At 40.8% G+C, this 20,430-nt stretch overlaps 3 non-coding genes across 3 annotated transcripts; 1 reads left to right on the top strand and 2 right to left on the bottom strand.

Annotated features, from left to right (window-relative positions):
• Positions 1 to 11,015: 11,015 nt before the first annotated feature.
• Positions 11,016 to 11,088, bottom strand: Trnaa-agc. Its single transcript has one exon. It is a non-coding gene; the product is annotated as a tRNA-Ala (tRNA).
• Positions 11,089 to 11,270: 182 nt separating this feature from the next.
• On the bottom strand, positions 11,271 to 11,343 carry Trnav-aac. The gene has a single exon. It is a non-coding gene; the product is annotated as a tRNA-Val (tRNA).
• Positions 11,344 to 20,019: 8,676 nt separating this feature from the next.
• Positions 20,020 to 20,117, top strand: Trnai-uau. Its single transcript has 2 exons — positions 20,020 to 20,057; positions 20,082 to 20,117. It is a non-coding gene; the product is annotated as a tRNA-Ile (tRNA).
• The last annotated feature ends 313 nt before the right edge of the window (positions 20,118 to 20,430 follow it).

The following is a 20,430-nucleotide window of genomic DNA, read 5'->3' as shown; positions in this document are numbered from 1 at the left end:
TTCTTTAATCTTTTTTCACAAGGTGGAAGGTTAGTTGGATCGGGCTATGATCATGGTGTCTCTTCACAGTAATAGAAATCCTAAGACAAGCAAAACATTTCAAGATAGGAAAGTAGAAATAGAATCACTAAGGAAAACCCAAGCTGAACTAAAACTGGAGATAAATAACTTAGGATGCCAAACAGAAACTTCAGAGGCAAGCCTCATCAACAGGTTACAATACATTCAAGAGAGAATTTGAAGACAGGGTAGAATAAATGAATATCTCAGTCAAAGAAAATGTTAAAACTAAAAACATCTTGTCACAAAATATCCAGAAAATCTAATCAAAGGCACACAAAATATTTTTAACAAAATCATAGGCGAAAAATTCTCAAATCTAAAGAAGGGGGTGCTGTCCAAGTAGAAGCTCACAGAATACCAAATAGACAGGACCAGAAAAAAAAAAACTTTCCAGAAACTATAATATTCTAAACTTTAAATCTGTAGAACAAAGAAACAATATTAAAAGTTGTAAGGGAAAAAGGTAAATCTTATAAAGGCATTCTCCTTAGAATAACTCCTGACTTCTCAATGGACACTCTCAAAGTCAGTAGGGCCTGGACAGATGATCCACAATCCCAGAGAGACTATGGATGCCAGCCCAGACTACTATACCCAGCAAAATTGTCAGTCCCAACCAATGAAGAAAGAACAACATTCCACAAAAACAAACAAACAAACAAACAAACAAAAACCTTCACTCTGGTGAGATTAGCCACATCCAAATAGACACAGGAAACAAATAATCCCAGAACAGTAAGTAAAGCAAAAGAGAGGGGAAAACCTCACACCACAACAACAGATATCAGAGATCGTTGATAACAGAATAACATATTAGAAAACAGAATCCATCTTTCTACTGAACGTAAGAAATAAATCTCATCATCAAGGATAGACAGCATCTCATGGTAAAAGGATGAAAAAGGTATTCCAAGTAAATGGTCCCAAGAAGCAAGCAGGTGCACTTATTTTAATATCAGACAAAATAGACTTCCAATCAAAACTGACCAGAAGTGATAGAGAAGGACACTACATAGTCTTTAAAGAAAAAAACCACCAAGAGAATATTGCAGTTATGCACCAAACACATGGCCAACCAAATTCATACTAGAAATACTACTACAGCTAAAATCATAAATTTATAACATGCAGTGATAGTGGGTGTTTTCCATTCCCCACTTTCCTCAATAGACAGGTCAGCAAGAAAAACACTAAACAGAAATACTGCAGTTAAATAACATCATAAGTCAATTGGACCTAGCAGACATCTACAGAACATTCTAACCAAGCACTAAAGAGCACACTTTATTTCAGCCTCTCATGGGACTTGCTCCAAAAATGGCCACATACCAGGACAGAATGCAAGTCTCAACAGATATAAGAAAACTGAAATAACAGTCTGCCTCTTTTCTACCCACTGTGTGTTAAAGCTGAATACCAAGAGCAAAAAAGAGTATATGGACTCATGGAAATGGACTAACTCACTGCTGAGTGAAAAATGGGTGAAGACAGAAACTAAGAAAGAAACCTCCTTTTAAAATGAATGGAAATACAAATACAACATACACAGACACACTGGACACAAGGAAGGTGGTTCTAAGAGGCAAGTTCATAACACTAATCATTTATTACACACACACACACACACACACTCATGGAGTGATCTCACAGCAGTAACTTACCTGAAAGTTCTAGAACAACAAGAAGAAATAACAAAAATAATAGACAGTAATAATCAAACAGGGCTGACATTAATGATTTAGAAACAAACAAACAAACACATAAAAAACAGTTCAAAGAATCAATGAAATGTGTTAGTTCTTTGAGAAAATTAACATAATTCACAAACTTTTAGCCAAGTTGAATAAAATACAAAGAGAAAATCCATATTAACCAAAGTAGAAACAAGAAGGGAACATTACAGCAGACACTGAGGAAACTGAGAATCATAAGAACATGCTTTGAAAATCTATATTACACCAAATTGAAAAACGTACAAGAAATGGATGCATGCCTTTTATGTAAGACCCATCAAAGTTAAGATCAAATAAATAATTTAACCATAACCATCCCAAAACCTCTAGTAAAATAGAAGTCCTGTCTCACTCCCTCTCAAAAAAAGGCTTGAGTCAGATAGACTCAGCCCAGAATTCTACCAAACCTTCAAAGAATGAATAATAACTAACTCGAATTATTCCACAAAATAGTAACTGAAGGAACACTTTCTAATTCTTTTTAAAAAGTTATTATTACCCCATATCAAACTATGCAAAGACCCAATAAAAATTTGTAGATAAGTATCATTTATGGACAAAGACAAAAAGATTCTAAATAAAATACTTGCTAAGAACATATCAAAAAATGTTTTCTACCATGATCAAATTGGCTTCATTACAGATTTGCAGGGGTGGCTCAAATATGTAAATCAATAAACAGGATCCACCCCATTAGTAGTCTGAAAGACAAGAAATACCATCATCTCATTAGATGTAGAAAGGACCTTTGCCAACATTCAACACCCCTTTATAACAAAAGCCCTGGAGAGTAAGAATGCAAAGGACACATCTCAATATTATAGTGGCAATTTACAGCAAGCCCACAGCCAAAATAAATGAGAGAGAAACTCAAAGCATTTACACTAAGATCAGGAACAAAGCAAGGATGTTCATTTTTCTAATCTTTTGCATATAGTATTTAAAGTCTTATAAGAGCATTAAAAGAAACCCAAAGGGGATACAAACAGGAAAGGAAGGAGTCAAAGTATCTTTATTTGCAGATGACATTTTATTCATAAAAGCCCTTAAAGAGTACACCGGAAAACTTCTAGAGCTGATAAAAATTTCAGCAAAGTTCTATGATACAAGCTTAACACATGAAAATCAGTAGCCTTCCTACATCCAATGGAGCAAGAAGTCAGGGAAACAGCTCCTTTCACAATATCCTCAGAAAACATCTTGGGATGTGTACTGGGTAGTTTTGTGTCAACCTGACACAGGCTGGAGTTATCACAGAGAAATGAGCTTCAGTTGGGGAAATGCCTTCACGAGATCCAGCTATAAGGCATTTTCTCAATTAGTGATCAAGGGGGGAAGGGCCCCTTGTGGGTGGGACCATCCCTGGGCTGGTAGTCTTGGGTTCTATAAGACAGCAGGATGAGCAAGCCAGGGGAAGTAAGCCAGTAAAGAACATCTCTCCATGGCTTCTGCATCAGCTCCTGCTTTCTATCCTGCTTGAGTTCCAGTCCTGACTTCCTTTGGTGATGAACAGCAGTATGGAAGTGTAAGCTGAATAAACCCTTTCCTCCCTAACTTGCTTCTTGGTCATGATGCTTGTGCAAGAATAGAAACCCTGACTAAGACAAATTGGTACCAGCATAGTGGGGTATTCCTGTGACAACCTGACCATGTTTTGGGGAGGATTGTGGAAGGACTTTGGAACTTTGGGCTAGAAGATCCATGTTAAGAGCTCTATGGGGTGTTGTATAGGAGCTTGACATATAATGTTGAAAATGAAGATGGAGGCCTGGCTTGTGAAATTTCATAGGGAAAATTAAAGACTCTTTTAGGGCCATTGCTGTTTTGATTGTGAAGATTCTGTGGTTCTGGTTAGCAGGGGCTGAAGAATCAGCTGTGATTAACAAGATACCAGAATTACTAAAGTGAAACCTTTGCATTACTGGGACTATTGATGCTGGTTAGCTGGAGCTAAGAAATTAGAGGTGATTAAGAAGAGACCAGCATCATTGAGGTGACATCTTCTGGGAAGTGTTTTCTGAGAGCACAGAGGCTGTGTTCCAGAGATAGCCAAGGTTGTACCTTGTGCTGTGGCTGGAATTAGTAATGTGTAAGAGTTACTCAGGTGGTACTGGTTTTGAAGGCATGAAGGGGTCACACAGAACAGCTGAGGCTCGGGACTGTGAGAGGCCATAGAAGGCCATTGGTGAAGGTGTAGCCTCAGTTGCAATTGATGGCCCAGGACTGAAGGAGTCATGCAAAGGAGTTGAGGCTTGGCACCATGAAGAGAGCCTATGAGAGGCTATTATTGAAGCCAAGTTATAGTTGAAGACAGCAGCGTTTTGAGATGCCAGTATCATGAGATGACCACCAAGAACAGCAGCAGTAGTGGAGTACAGGAAGTTGGAGCCTAGAAGACAAGCTGTGTGCTACAAAGGACTGGGCTGGAGAAGTGACCCAAGCCCTTGGAGGAGCCCAGAAGATCATGAGTTGGATCCCAGACATTGGACGGTTGGAGTTTGATTTTGCTTTTGATTGTGACTGTGCCCTGATGCTTTTCCCTCTTGAAGGAAGTATTTTAGTGGAACCCACAGTTAAGAGACTTAATTGTAAAGACTTTGGATTTTAAGAGAGATTGAAATTTTAAGAATTTTCAAAGACCATGGGACTTTTAAAGTTGTTTAGATCTTGGGGATGAATAAGAAACTAAGGGTTGAGGCTTACTAGTGATGTGTTTGTGTGTCGAGTTGACAAGGGGTCAATTGTACTGACTAGTTTTGTGTCAACTTGACACAGGCTGGAGTTATCACAGAGAAAGGAGCTTCAGTTGGGGAAATGCCTCCATGAGATCCATCTGCAAAGCATTTTCTTAATTAGTGATCAAGGGGGGAAGGGCTCCTTGTGGGGGGTACCATCCCTGGGCTGGTAGTCTTGGGTTCTATAAGAGAGCAGGCTGAGCAAGCCAGGGGAAGTAAGTCAGTAAAGAACATCCCTCCATGGCTTCTTCATCAGCTCCTGCTTTCTGACCTGCTTGAGTTCCAGTCCTGACTTCCTTTGGTGATCAACAGCAGTATGGGAGTGTAAGCTGAATAAACCCTTTCCTCCCCAACTTGCTTCTTGGACATGATTGACGTTTGTGCAGGAATAGAAACCCTGACAAACAGAACCTTTAATTTTGCTCACTTGATATAGACTACCATGATGCATGTGGTAGAACTTTTGGTTCACAGCCATTGAAATCTCCAACACAATGTTTTCCAAAAACCCCATGTGAGGTGCTCTTGAATGGGGACCTTATTTCAAATAAAAGCTGTGTTTCTTAAGGTCAGAACAATGCTGACAAGTTTTATCACTAAGGTCCACTTATCAGACTCAAAATCTAGCACGCTAACAAAATGAGGCCATTTTGAAGATGTAATAAAGGTGAGGGGAAATAATGTAAATATTAGCAAGCAAAGAACATTGGAATAATTTTCAAGGGGTTACTAACTTCTTGGTAGAGATGAGGAAACAAATGAAGTGCCAGTGTTAGCAGGTGGGAAAGCTTGTTCTATTATGCTTAAAAAAAAAAAAAAAAAAAAACTTGAGTAGGCTGCTCTATGTAACTAACCGAAACTTCTATTTCAATATGCCCAGTATTACCTTGTAGGCTTAATGATTTTGAGTATACAATTATCTTTGTGCTCTGATATACTGTTTTATATTTTTGCCAGGAGGCTGAGTTTGTACAACTTAAAAGTTTGGAAAATCTGGGTTTTATGTATAACAGTATATTTTAATAAACGATATCTTACTGTAGTCTAAAAAAAAAAAACTCTGACTAAGACAGATGTAAAAATAAAATCTTTAAGACACCAAAGAAAGAAATTGAAGAAGAGACTAGAAGATGGAAAGACCTCTCATGCATTGGTAGAATTGATACTGTGAAAATGGGCATCTTGCCAGAAGCTTACAGATTCAATGCAATCCCCATCAAAATTCCAACAGAATTCTTTATAGATATTGAAAAAAAATCTTCAAGTTCATATGGAAATTAAAAAAAAAAAGAAAGAAAACAACCAACCTCAGGATAGCTAAAACAATCCTGGATGATAAAAGAACTGCTGAAAGTATCATTGCCCCAGATTTCAAGCTGTATTATGGAGCCTTGGTAATCAAAACAGCATGCTGTTCACACAAAACCAGACATGTTGATCAATGGAGTCAAACTTAAGACTCATGCACAAGTTCACATATCTATGGACAACTGATTGTTGACAAAGAAGCAAAACATAAACTGGAGAAGAGACAGAAGTCTGCCTGCATCTGCATCCAAATTGTTTGCAAACTGGACAGCTACATATACAAGAATGAAAATAGATCTGCATCTATCATCCTGCACAAAAAATCTCCCACTGGATAAAAGATGTCAACGCAGGACCAGATACCCAGAATCTGATAGATTACAGAGTAGGGAATTGGTTTGAATTCATTGTCTTGGGAAAAGGCTTTCAGAACAGAACACTGATAGCAAGGCAGTGAGATTAATAAAACGGAACCTCGTGAAGCTAAAAACCTCTTACAGCAAAGGGCACTGTCATTTGGCAAAACAGCAGGCTACAGGATGGGGAAAGTTGTTTACAAATTATACATCTAGTAGGTATATAAAGAACTAAAACCCTGAATATTAAGAGAACAACAAAAGCAAAAACAGCTACAGTACTAAACAGAGAGCTCTCAAAAGATGAAATATAAATGGTGAGAAACTAAGAATGCTTAACATTCTTAGTCACTAGGGAAGTACAATTCAAGACTACTTTGAGATTTCATCTTACTTGAGTCAGAATGTTCAAGATCGATAAAGCAAATGACAGCACAGGGGATGAGGCGGTGGGGAAAAGGGAATACTACTTAGTGTTAGCGGGAGTTCAAACATATGCAGCCACCATAGAAATTATTGTGGTGGTTCCTCAGGAAGCTGGAAATAGATCTACCTAAAAAATCCAGCTAAAACTGGCATGACGGGGCATGCCTTTAATGACAGAATTTGGTAGGCAGATGCAGGCCGGACCTCTGTGAGTTTGAGGGAAGTCTGGTGATCTACACTGTAAGTTCCAGAACAGCCAGGGCTGTGCAGAGAGAGCTTGTTTCAAACAAACAAACAAACAAACAAACAAACAAACAAACAAACAGGCTAATAAGATCCATTTGTACCACTATGCGTCATACACCCAAAGGACTCTATATCCTATTATCGAGATACTAGCTTATTTATGTTCATTGATACTTTGTTCATAATATCCAGAAATTAGAAACAGCCTCAATATCTACTAACTGATGGATGAATAATGAAAATATGGCCATTTATACAGTGGAATATTTTCCAGCTGTTAAGAGGAATGGTATTCTGAGATTTGTAGCTAAATAGATGCAGGTAGAAAAATAAACTCGAGTGAGGTAACCCAGGTGCAAATGACTAATATTATATGTTATCTCTTATATGTGGGTGTTGCTTTTAAGCTTTTGATATGTGAGTTATAATCTGAAAAACCACAGCACTCAGGTAGTTAGTAAAGGACAAAGGTGGAAGAGAGGATCTCTCTAGGAAGGGGAAACAGAATATAGTAGTTATGGAGGGATAAAGAGGAAACTAGATTAGGAGAATTAAATAGGATTAAATACGTAGCTGGATGGGAAGGCAACGGTAAAGGAGGGAATATGGGGAGGAACAACTAACAGCAAGCGCCATTGGAATAACCACAGAGAAACCTACTACTGTAGAAGTTTCCTAAAGTATATATGAAAGAAATCTACATGGAGTTGCCAATAATAAGAGAGACAATGCTATAAGTAGATATCTAATGACAACAAGTAAAATCTCCAGGGCCAGGAATGGGCTGCATCTTGTTGAGACATCCACCTAAGGGGCTCCATGGAAACCACCAAGCATCACAGGTTATTCCCAAGGCCATTGGTTACTCCTGGTAATCTGATGGTTAAGAAGATTGCTGAAGAGAACACTTTTGCCATTGAACATGGAGACACCAATGTGGTTTTGAGAAAGCTATGTTTCTCCCCCATACATTATGGTAGAAGGGAAAGCCTCAGTTGATTAACCCAGTTCTCAACATTTCTGAATTTCATTTCCTTTTGAAACACTACAACAATAACAGTCATTTCACAAAGGGGGATTACTAGGATTAATTTGTTAGAGGAATAAATAAGTGAATGAATTCATACCTCTTTTTGTACCTTAATTGCAGCCAGGCACATTCAGAGTACCAAGCTGAGAAGGGACTTGTCCTGCTTCCTCCATCACATGATAGGGAGTAAGAGCAAACATGTGCTTGCGTGTCCAGTATGGTCTAAATCCATCTGGTCAAAACATTGGGAATTGATTTCAATGTGATCACTAACCATCAGTGTTTATGTTTTTGTTTGTTTGTTTGTTTGTTTCAAATGTGACTTGGAATTCTCTTTAGTCCTTTCTTTTTATCCACTGTCAGCCTGCTACACAAGCAACTAATTGACCCTAGATGGAAAAGGAGGTCTCCTTGGCCTCTCTGAGGCTGGACCTCAGGACCTGTGATCAGGAGTTTGACAAACCTGCAGCTGTACTGAGACTGCCTCTCTCACCCACAACTTCACATTAGAAATGTTTTAGTCTCTATTCACCCTGTATCCATTGGCAGCTTTAAAGAACAAAGCATCTCTTGGATTTTGCACCCTAGCAGCTAGTGCTGCATCTGAAGCATTTCACATCCAGAACGATGGCGTCCACACCCCGCTGGGACTCATCTAAGTAAGCCCCTCTGAGCTGAGGGAGCAGGTTCACTTACAGCTGCCACGGGCCCCTCCCTTACCTCGTTTCACTCCTCTGGCACACTCTTCCCTCGGGAGTCTTTCCTTCCTGCGCTCCTCTGTTTATTGACTGAATGAGTGAATGAGCAGTGAATCGCCCTTAAGCTCATTCTCTGTCCACTCCGTTCTGTTGTTGTATCCTCTGCTTCCATCTGTGTCTGCATGTGATGGCTCTCCTTCATTGTCAAGTTGATTGTATCTGAAATTAACTAAAAACCCCAAATGGCTAGGAAAACCCAGGAGGCTTTTACTTAGCTATATTATTTGAAGTGGACTTCTGATCTGGATCTTTGAGTTGCAAAGACACAAGCTTATTTTAGATCTTTTGAGGTGGGAAGATCTACCTTCTGCTCTGGCCTATATAAAGGATACAAAAAAAGGGGATTTTGGTCTTTGTCTGCTTGCTCTTGCTTTGCTAGCAAATCCATTCCTTCAGAATGGTATCAGAGCCTACTTATCAGGGTTCTGACGTATACTGAAGACCAGCTGAGACATCCAGCCTTGTGGATTCAACTACTGGATTCTTTGACTGGACCACAACCTGTAAATCCACTTTCTCTCTCTCTCTAGAGATTCAGTCTATAAGCTCCATTACTCTAGAAAACCATGACTAAGAAAACTCTGCATAAGTAGAGACATTCCTCTTATAATTCACAAAATATCCTGTGCTTTCCTGTCCCACATACTCTTTACTACTCTAAAAGATTTGTTGACTTTATTCCGTGGGGTCCAGTTTAATTTTGGCAGTAAAAGGATTTGTACACATCTGTCCTTTCCAGATGCAACAGAGGCTCAGGTAGATTGAGTGTTTTTCTCAGGGTCCCCGAGTTGGGAAGTGTCAAGGCCTGAACTGGGAAGCAGAGGTTGAGTATCAAATACTGAACTTGTCCTCTGCCCCAACTCCCCTGTCTCTGCTTGGTCTGCACAGTAACTCACTCGTTAACACTCCAAATACCGAATCTCCCAACCTCCACAGCCTTGATTTAGACTGGACTCCTGGTAGCCTCCTGCCCCAAGAGCTGGGTTCTATCCCCTTGAAACTCTGCCAGGGCAGTCCAGACCAGGCTGGTATTTAGGCCCAGGCTGTAGGAGGAAATTCTCCCGCAGAGAAAGAGCAACTGAGTATGTTCTTGCCGTTACAGCTTCTGGAGGCAAGTGAGCAAATTGTTGAGACTGAGCTGCGTGTGTTCCAGCACGTCAGCAGGCAGAGAAGCCCGCAAATGAGCCGCGTGTCCCGACACTGCTGCTGTCTTACTAGTATAGGTTGGAAGAGTCTTTACCTGAGGGACAGAGGTGTCGCGGTAAATCTGCCGAGTCTGTCTCTGAACTAGAACCTGGAGCTTCTCCTTTGCAGGCCAGCAGTTATTCTCCTCACCCTCACCCCTCTGTAGCCTAAGGGTCACTGTCCTTGGTCTGCTGTCCGAGGACCTTGGACTGGAGTATCTTAGAATAGGAATATCAGGTGGGACCTTTCCCAGTTAGAGTCGCTGGCAGGAGGCAGGGCTACCTACATATACATGTACTGTCTTCTGAGACTGAAGGCTCGAGTGTGAGGCGAGCGTGATAACCACTACACTACGGAAACGACAACGGAACGGTTTTCTCTCATTTTACAATCCAAGTCAAACACTATAACTTTGCTAAAGTGTAGTCTCGAAGTTACAGATCCACATTAACTAAGAGAACTTTGAGAAGTGCAATGAAAATAGAGATTTAAAACGATAGAGGAGAAGCGAGAACCTGTCACAGGGAAAGAATAAGAAATGCACCTCGGCGGAGCGGAGGAGGGAAGAGTTCACTGGAAGAAGCGCGGGAGTAGGGATTCCCGCATGGAGACGCAGCGCTGCATCACAGAGGAATCGCATGCGTGTAAAACACACAGAGGGCAGGAGGTTGGGAGAGCCTGATTACCTGGAGACACCTCGAGGAGAACGTTGTAGTCGCTGGAGAGCTTTTGAGAGAACCCGGGCAGGTGGCAGAGTTTAGAAATGGAAAATTGAGACTAGTGGGACGGAAGCCACTTTTCATTCAGGCCAAGAGGAGGTTGGGCCGTGCGATGCTGTCGGCCGTGCAGATCGGTGAGAGCACAAAAATCCTCCAATAACGCGGGCGAGTGAGCAAAGAGATGGGCGAGGAAAAGATTCCAGAGAGGTGGGCAGAGAACTTAGAAGTACTAAGTGGTTTAAGAAGAAAAGCCTAAACCTGGTTAAACAGAAGAGATTCTGCACCAGTGTCTGTGGAGTGAAGGAATAGAAACGCTCAAAAACAATTGTCAAATACACAAACTAGAGAGTGCACAATGTGGGTGTGAGAAACTGGCAAGTGAGTGCTGACCCTTTTGTTTATAGAGTGTGAGAGCAAAGTGTAATTTTCAGTCCTAAATCTAGTTAACATAATAGTTGGAGGATGTGGGCATCGATCCCACTACCTCTCGCATGCTAAGCGAGCGCTCTACCATTTGAGCTAATCCCCCAAGCTACAGTAAGACTTTCTTGGATTTTCATTTATGCCAAGTGCCCCCACTATTTTTTTTTTCTTCTCCATACAAGTTACTATGTCTTTTAATGCTAAAAACATAGGACCGAGACTACTATCTTCTAACTTCTCAAAAGTGTAGGGAGTGAACTGAGAGTTCGAAAAAAAAAAAATCAGTAATGTTTCCGCCCGGTTTCGAACCGGGGACCTCTCGCGTGTTAGGCGAGCGTGATGACCACTACACTACGGAAACACCCTAAAGAGGTCATCCTTCCCACTTTCTACACATAGATTCCAAGGTTTCTTAGTAAATGGTTTGATGGCATTCTTTGAATATGTATGTATCACGGGGTAGCTAAGTCAATGTAACTACTGTGGCTGTCCCACTCCATCCCTAGCCCTTGTTGATCCCACTGTTCTCTGCTATTGCCAATCGAATACAAAGATTGCACACTGTAAGCGAAGCCCTGTGGAAATTGTCCCTCTGTGGCTGGTCTACCTCACTTAACACTGTGTCCTCAGCTTCTTCGTTCCAGTGATTGCAAGTGACAAAGCCTTTTTAGAAGGGGCGGAGTAGCTAACGTCCCATGTGTGTCTGCTGTGTTTTCATTTGTCCACTGATGAACGGTAGCTTGATTTTGTATCTTGGTTATTAGGAGTTATCCTGCTGTGAATGTGAAGGTGCGAGTCGCCCATAAGACGAGGATTCACTACCATGAACAGAGCAAGTATGAGCCCGTGACTTTGGTAATGTTCCCTATTGCTAAATTTCTAAAGGATTTGTCATGCTTGTACTTTTAACGACTGTAATTATTTATATCCCATCGAAATCATGTAAGCATCTCCTTTTCAGCACACCTCAGCCACACCAGCTCTCTTCTGTTTTTGAGGATGGATAGCAAACATTTCAACTGTGATGCTTCTCATCCTGCCTGCTCAGCTGTGTCTCTTCTTCCTGGTTCATTCCTTGGAGCAGCACCCTCTGTGTCTACAGTAATTGACATTACATTAATGTCTGCTTGCAGGAGGGAAGGCCTGAAGCAATGTCAGCATCAGGGAAAAGACTAACTCATGATCTGGGTTGTGCACAGGCATCTGATCTTATGCTATTCCAAGCTGGGTGTCGAAATGGAAGCGCCGTGGGTGACTACACGATACAGTTGTGTTTTCATTTCTCAAGGAAGGCTCTGACTGTCCTGCTGCTTGGCACACAATTTGCATTTTGACTTTTTACCTTTAGAATTTTCTTTCCATTTTAAGTGGCTGATTATCTTTGGGGTTAGAGTTGGTGCTGGGCAAATGTCAACTCAGAATAAACATATTGACAGCCAAGCAAGGCTGGCTCCAGTCCATAAAGAAGCAGTCCTCAAAAGAATGTCCAGAACAATACTGTGAGTGTGTGTGTGTGTGTGTGTGTGTGTGGTTGTGTCTCACTAACCTTCGGCACTCTGACAGCCTGTCACTGACTCAAACTTTTGATCAGTTAGATCAGAGGATTGGGACATAAGGTTCCAATACTGAGTTATGAGAGAGGTAGCCTAGGAATCTTTCAGCAACCAACGGCTTAAACAAAGTAGTTTTATTATCACACCCACAAATCTGGAGACAGAAGTGACAGTGGTTACTGCAGTGTCTCCTGGTGACATTGGGATTTATGTTCCTCCTGATGACCTGGGCTCTTAACGCTCACACATCAGTTAACAACTGTCAGCATCAGGATGTAATGCCCACTGTGCACAGACATACATGAGGGTAATCACCCATACACATCATTTTTTTGTTAAAGATCATTTTTAAAAATGAGAGCACTCTTCCTTACATTTAACCCATATCAGGCTGTAACTAATTTCCCAGGATAGCCATCACACAAACTAATCCATAATCCATATTGCTAACTGAGATCCAGCAAGTATGGATAAATGACCTTAACTGCATAGGACTCCACACTGCATTACAAGTAGGAGTCAGCTAGCTTTGGCTGTAACTGCACACCACAGATCCTACAGCTAGTAATGAAGTCACAAGGTACTTTCTGAACCTGAAATATCCTAGAAACACAAAGTACAGAGTTCTTAAGCCAGTTGAAGTAGCAGGCTCAATTTGCTCCACAGGACAGGGCAGGAGCCTTAAACACCCAACTTTGGAAATTGGTAGTTTGTCTACAAAATAGCTTCCCAGTCTTATTTTGAAGCATGTTCAATAACATTTCCCTCCTTCTCCTCCTCCTCCTCTTTTTCTTCCTCTTCCTCCTTCCTCTCTTCTTTTTCCTCTTCCTTCTCCTTATCTTCCTTCTCTTTCTCCCTTCTTTTCCTTATTGTTTTTGAGACAGGGTCTTACCATGTAGCCCTGTCTATCCTGGAACTAACTATGTAGACCAGGTTGGCCTTGAACTCACAGAGATGTGCCTGACTCCCAAGTACTGAGATTAGAGGTTTGTACAAAGTCCAGGCAACATTTGTTTTTATCAGTGTTTCATTATTGGGCTCTAGTCACAGAGAACAACCACCACAGATTAGCTGACTTTCACTCTGTTCTTACCGTTGTTCCTGTAGAAGAGGCTCGATGTGGACAGAGTAGGCTCACAGAGTCCCAGGTGAAGATGTAACTCGGCCTTTTATTACCTTTGTGACTGACTGGATCAAGAGCTCCTGACACTCCTTATCACTGTCACAAGTAGATGACACTTTCCAAACTGGTTGTCAAGGCAAACATCACAGGTCGTGGAGTGCAGAAAGTGTATTTATTACTTAGGATTTTATAAAACCTCTCCTCACAGCAACTCACTCAAAGAGGTGGTGAACATTTATTTACCAGACTGAAGCCCTAAAGAGCCAAAGATAATGTTGGGCCTTCATACTGAAAACACCAGGGTAAAAACATCAACAACTACGGTTAAACATGAGGAGCTACCCCAGAGAGAAGACAGTGCTCCAGCCCCGCAGAAGCAGGATGCTCACCTTAGGAGGGGAAGTCAGGGGAAGCCAGCCTGACATTCTATGTGACTGAATCTTGAAGGGGAAATGCACTTGAGCTTGTGAGGAAGGGAACAAGGGGCCAGGGGTTCAGGCTGTTGGAAGAGAAGTTTCAGAAGGTGCTGAGGAAGGCAGTCCATGTGATAGACCCACGACATGGGCTGGACTGAGGGAGGAGAATGGAGGTAGGAAAAGTGGCTGGAGAGGCAGGTGGAATGGATCCATGAGGGACTCACTCATACACTACTCAGTCTTTGTTTTCTTGGTGTGGTCTTGCATTTCTTGGTTTTCAAACTATGTATATATGTATACATACCCACTTTCTTGTATGGATACTATATGCTAATAAAATGTAAAACATTACAATGATTATGTTAATGCTAGTTCATCAACATCTTTCTTGCTTATTACGTTAAATGATTTATCTCACAGATGAGAAGAAGGTAACATATAGTATTCACAGCTTGATGGTTTAGAAGATTTGAGTGTAGCAGTACTGCTAGAGGTAGATCCCAGTGTGGGAAAGCCATCCAGGCATACCGACAGTCTGGACAGAAATGACTGACCCAAAGAGGAGCAAAAATCAGGCAGTGGTAGAGGAGATAGGCCTTAATAATTTATTAAAACATGCATACAAAATTTTACATAATTTTTACTGGCTTCTCCTCTACCCCCTGATTATATAATATGAAAGGTTGATGAGACTGGTATGCTCTGTACTATCAAGAAATTATCATGACCCCCACCCCCATCTTAGTTAGGGTTGAAAAGAAAGACAATTTGACAACATTATAACATGACTACAGCCAGTGCTGAGGCTGAAGCAGGCTTATTTCCCAGTCAGCATTTATACCATTCTAGGTACTTGCAGAGAATAGGGTTGGTTCTTAGATTAAAGACAAAGTAATTAAATAAAGTAATAAACAAAGAGATCAAACAAGGCAATAAACTAAGCCCCCTGGTCGCTGTTTCTAGGGGCTTGTCAGGATGACCAAGATAAAAGGAATGCCACACATTCCTCTCCTGAGTTTGCCTTGAGCTTTGTATTAGCCCAAATGTGAATGTTCTTATCTGAGCCTACTTCTTTGAGCCCAGTGACAAGTGCTTGACACACTTCTATAAGCAGCACTGTTGGGAGCTATTAAGACAACACTATTGTCCTGATCTCTAAATTGGGCCTCTCCCCCCCTAGAAGAAAAGAGGGTCAAAAGCGGGCCACCGACACACCGCTCAGAGAACAACCACAGATTGTTTCAGCCCTAAGTCAGCTCCAGATGTCCTGACCTCAAGATACCCTGATACCACCAAGTTCCTGCTTCCCCTTGTAACTGCCTAAAGAATGTGCAATTCTATTGCCCCATCCCTCCTGCTGAGAAGTACTTCCCCTTTTGCTTGTGCAATTCTACTGCCCCATCCTTCCTGCTGAAAGACACTTCCCCTTTTGCTTGTGCATTTAAGCCTTGGACCTTTCTCAATACAGTGGGGTCTCTTAATGCAATCCAGAACATTTCCGTGTCGTTATTCACACAAGACCCTCGTCTCTCTCTACCCCCCCATTTGGTTCTTAGGAGAAGGTCCCCTCGAGACCCTCGAATAACTGGACCTGCTGGACGGGTCACAGCACCAAGAGCTCTCTACATATGACCCAAATTATCCCTTAAAAATGATAACTTTCCTATAATTAGTAAAATAACCATTACCAGACACCCACACCTAGGGAATTGGGCTGATCACTCTCCACAACTTCTTCCTGCTGAACAGGGGCAATGAAAAAATGTTTTTTAAAAGGGTAGGAGGGGTAGGAAAATTAGAAAATTTGGTTAGATTTAAGAAATCTAGCTTTAGCATCTGTTATCTAGTTGTTGTATGCTTAGAAGGCTCAGAGCTTGACTGAAGTCTGACTAGATCCATTTGATAGGTTGAACAAGGCAAGATGGCCTGGAATCCATGACAGTCCCGAAGCTGTTTTCGGCAGTTGGAAGCAAGGGTCTAAGCAGGTTAGTTCAGCATCTCTGAGGATGAATCTTACCAAAGCTGTACATTCTGTAATATATGAATCTCACAGCCAAAATTTTAGTAGCAGTAAGATATTCATATGGATTGTGCAAGGTGCACAGATCAAGTAAGGCTGAAATTTTGTTCCTTGTTTGAGTAGGTGAAAGACAACTGTCTTTTTATGAATTAATTTATTAATAACCAATTATAGTAAGTTTTCATGCCATGTGAAGGATGGCACAATGAATGTTTGATTTTTCTTGAACTTTTATAGTTCTTCAGAAGTCTCCATATCACTCTGGAGATAAGAATGGATCAATTTGCATTCTTTAACATACTGACTGCTACTCAAACAAGCACTATACTATATGCTGTAGATGCTGTCTTTTTTCTGCTGGATGGTTTTGGTTTCTTTGTCAAAGATCAGGTGACCATAGATGTGTGGATTTAATTCCAGGTCTTCAGTTTTATTCCACTGATCTACTTGTACCAATACCATGTGGTATTTTTTTTTTTGTTTGTTTTGTTTTGATTTGATTTTCACTATTGCTCTGTAGTCCAGCTTGAGATCAGGGATGGTGATTACCCCAGAAGTATTCTTATTGTTGAGAATAGTTTTCACTATCCTAGGTTTTTTGTTATTCCAGACAAATTTGAGAATTGCTCTTTCTATCTTTGTGAAGAGTTGAGTTGGAATTTTGATGGGAACTGAATTGAATCTGTAGATTGCTTTTGGTAAGCTGGCCATTTTTACTATGTTAATCCTTCTGATCCATGAGCATAGGAGATCTTTCCATCTTCTGAGGTCTTCTTCGATTTCATTCTTCAGAGACTTGAAGTTCTTGTCAAACAGATCTTTCGTTTGCTTGGCTAGAGTCACATCAAGATATTTTAATTATTTGTTACTATTGTGAAAGGTGTCATTTCCCTAATTTCTTTCTAATTCCAATTATCCTTTGAGTAGAGGAAGGCTACTGATTTGTTTGCATTAATTTTATTATCCAGACACTTTGCTGCAGTTGTTTATCAGCTGTAGGCACAACACACCCAAACTTATGGAACACAATGAAAGCAGTGCTAAAAAGGAAAACTCATAGCTCTGAGTATTTCCATAAGGAAACTGGAGAGAGCACACTCTAGCAGCTTAACAGCACAGCTGAAACCTCTAGAATAAAAAGAAGCAAATACGCCCGAGAGGAGTAGAAGGGAGGAAATAATGAAAACTAAGGGCTGAAATCAACCAAGTAGAAACAAAAAGAACTATACAAAGAATCAACAAAACCAGGAGCTGGTTCTTTGAGAAAATCAACAAGATAGATAAACCCTTAGCCAGAGTAACCAAAGGCACAGAGATAGTATCCAAGTTAATAAAATCAGAAATGAAAATGGAGATATAACAAGAGAAAGTAAAGAAATTAAAAAAAAATCATTAGATCCTACTACAAAAGGCTATACTCAACAAAACTGTAAAATCTAGATGAAATGGATGGTTTTCTAGACAGATACCAGGTACCAGCGTTAAATCAGGATCAGATAAACAATCTAAATAGTCCCATGACACCTAAAGAAATAGAAGCAGGCATTAGAAGTCTCCCAACCAAAAAAAAGCCCAGGACCAGATGATTTTAGTGCAGAATTCTATCAGACCTTCAAAGAAGACCTAATACTAATACTATTCAAAGTATTCCACAAAATAGAAACAGAGGGAACACTACCTAATTCATTCTACAAAGCCACAGTTATGCTGATACCTAAGCCACACAAAGACCCAATAAAGAAAGAGAACTTCAGACCAATTTCCCTTATGAATATCAATGCAAAAATACTCAATAAAATTCTTGCAAATTGAATCTAAGAAACATCAAAATGATCATTTACCACGATCAAGTAGGCTTCATCCCAGGGATGCAGGGATGGGTCAATATATGGTAATCCATCAACATAATCCACTGTATAAACAAACTGCATGCTTCTCTATGCAGAAAGAAACACATATCGGGACTGGAGTGGTGGCTCAGAGGATCAGAGTACTTGATGTTTTTACTTTTGCAGAGGAGCTGGATTTGAGTCTCAGTACATATGTTGGTTGCATGACTCACTCTTCTCTGTAACTCCTGTTTCAGGGGGTCTGATGCCCCCCTTTCACCTCAGCACATATGTAGTACACCTATCAACATCAGGCACACTACACATAAAATAAATAAAATGTTAAAAAAAAAACCACAAATATGTAAGTTCATGAAAATAGGGAGCAAAACACCTTTAGGTCTTAAAGATGGCGAGAGCACAGAGAGAGGAGTGCCCATCTTCCAAGATTTGAATTGACTTAGAAAAACAAAGATGTGCAAATAGACTATTCTTGACATCAAAAAGCAATAAAGGGAACTAGTTACATTTAACATGCCAGTATTTACTGTCACCCGCCTCCTCCAGGATTTCTCTCTTTACTTTTGGTTGAACTAGAACTCACTATGCAGATCAGGCTGGCCTTGAACTCAGAGCTCCACTTGTCCTTGCCTCCAGAGTGCTGCAATTAAAGGTATGTACCACACACCCGTCTCAACAATGGCTTCTTAACAGATCAAGAACAAATGAGATTGATGTTATATAATAGACATTTAACAAGAAAAAGTTAAGAACCACATTTATTAATCGCTGAATTCCATGAAACAGTTACAGAAGAAATCACTGCCAATCCTTCTTACACTCTTTCAAAACACAAGTGTAGAGAAAATACTTCCACATTTATTTTATGAGAACATCACTCAGACTCATAGGTCAGGCAACAGTACTCCAGGGAAAATGAGGGCGAACAGACTACGATAACTACAGGTCTGTATGTATTCCTTATGAGCCTGTAGATATGAGATCATCAATAGGTGACAGCAAACTAAAAAAAGATATACACTGATCAGGTGTCCCTTATCTCTAAGATGCACAGTTAGCTTAATATACTCAAATTCATGTGATAAAACAACAGAATGGAAGCAAAATTCTTTGACCATAGATGCTGAAAAAGGTCATTTAACAAGGTTCAGTATCCATTCATGACTAAAATAAAGTCATAACAAAGAATAGAAGAAAATTTTCTCAATACATTAAAGTCCATTTATGAAAAGGCACAGCTAACATCGTAACTAATGGAAAAATGTTAAAGGATTTTCTTGTAAGACTTGAAACAAGATGAATGTCCATTCTTGACAGTTCCCCCCCTCCCCCCCAGTTTATCACTAGCAAGAATAGTTAGCAATAAAAATGAAAGGAATCCAAATTGGATTTAGAGAGAAAGAAAAACAAGCCCGTTTCCTGATAACAGGTAGAAATCTGTGACGGCTCTACCTACCACAAAGATGTAAGAACAAACAACTTTACATTCAGGATACAAAATGAACACGAAACGCTTTGAGTTTTTATAGCAATGTGATCTATCAGAACGAGAAAACAATCCCATTTAAAAAGTCTTAACACAGCTATATCGCACACACTTCTCCTATAGGCTCAGGGACCATGAAAGAAGAGGGAGGGAGCAGAAAGGCCAGAGACCGCATAGAATCAGTGTGACAGTTTTCCCAATAGGAGAACTACAGCAGTCATGAACTTACTGCTGCTGTGATTATTATCAGTTATTGGCTCTGGAACCAAGTTCCTTGGTTTCTCTAGCATGTGTTAGACCAGATCAGGGCAGAAGGAAAAAACGCGTCTTTGAGTAATCCCGTTTGCCAAGGCTGCGCATCTTCCCAGGGAGCATTCTTTCACGCCAAGGTGGAGGGAGGGGAAAGGCTTCGGGACCGCGCAGATTGCTGCCTCATTCCGGGTCGCCAGGGTTGTAATACCCGCTTGGTGCGGGTATCAGAGGACGTGCAACTGGATGCATAGCTGGGTATGCACCCACGCCACAGTATAGCGAACGGTGGATGTTCTACATAGGCCGTGTAACGAGTGACCAGAGCTAGTCTATGGATGCTCCAGTGGCGCAATCGGTTAGCGCGCGGTACTTATACAACAGTGTGTGTGCGCAAGAGCGATGCCGAGGTTGTGAGTTCGAGCCTCACCTGGAGCATTGTTTTCATAGACCCGTCAGGAGCCGAATCAGCAGTTACGAACTAATTTTAGAATCAGCATTTAATTATTTTTAGAATCACATGACTACTGATTGCGTTAGACAGCCGCCTTCCCTGTCTTCCTATCATGCGCTGGCTTGGGGAAAAATATAGTAGGATTATGGTGGCAGCTTCGGCTATTTTTAGAATCCAGAAAGACTAATGATTTCAATGGACCACAGCCTTCCCTGTGTTGCTCCCATGCTTTGGTTTGGGGGAAAATACAGTAGGATTACGATAGCTGGTTCAGCTTCTCTCTCTCTCTCTCTCTCT

Source organism: Mus caroli, chromosome 13 (genome assembly GCF_900094665.2).
Source record: "Mus caroli chromosome 13, CAROLI_EIJ_v1.1, whole genome shotgun sequence".
In the NCBI taxonomy this organism is placed as follows: domain Eukaryota; kingdom Metazoa; phylum Chordata; class Mammalia; order Rodentia; family Muridae; genus Mus; species Mus caroli.
This window is presented reverse-complemented; position numbering and strand designations above follow the sequence as displayed.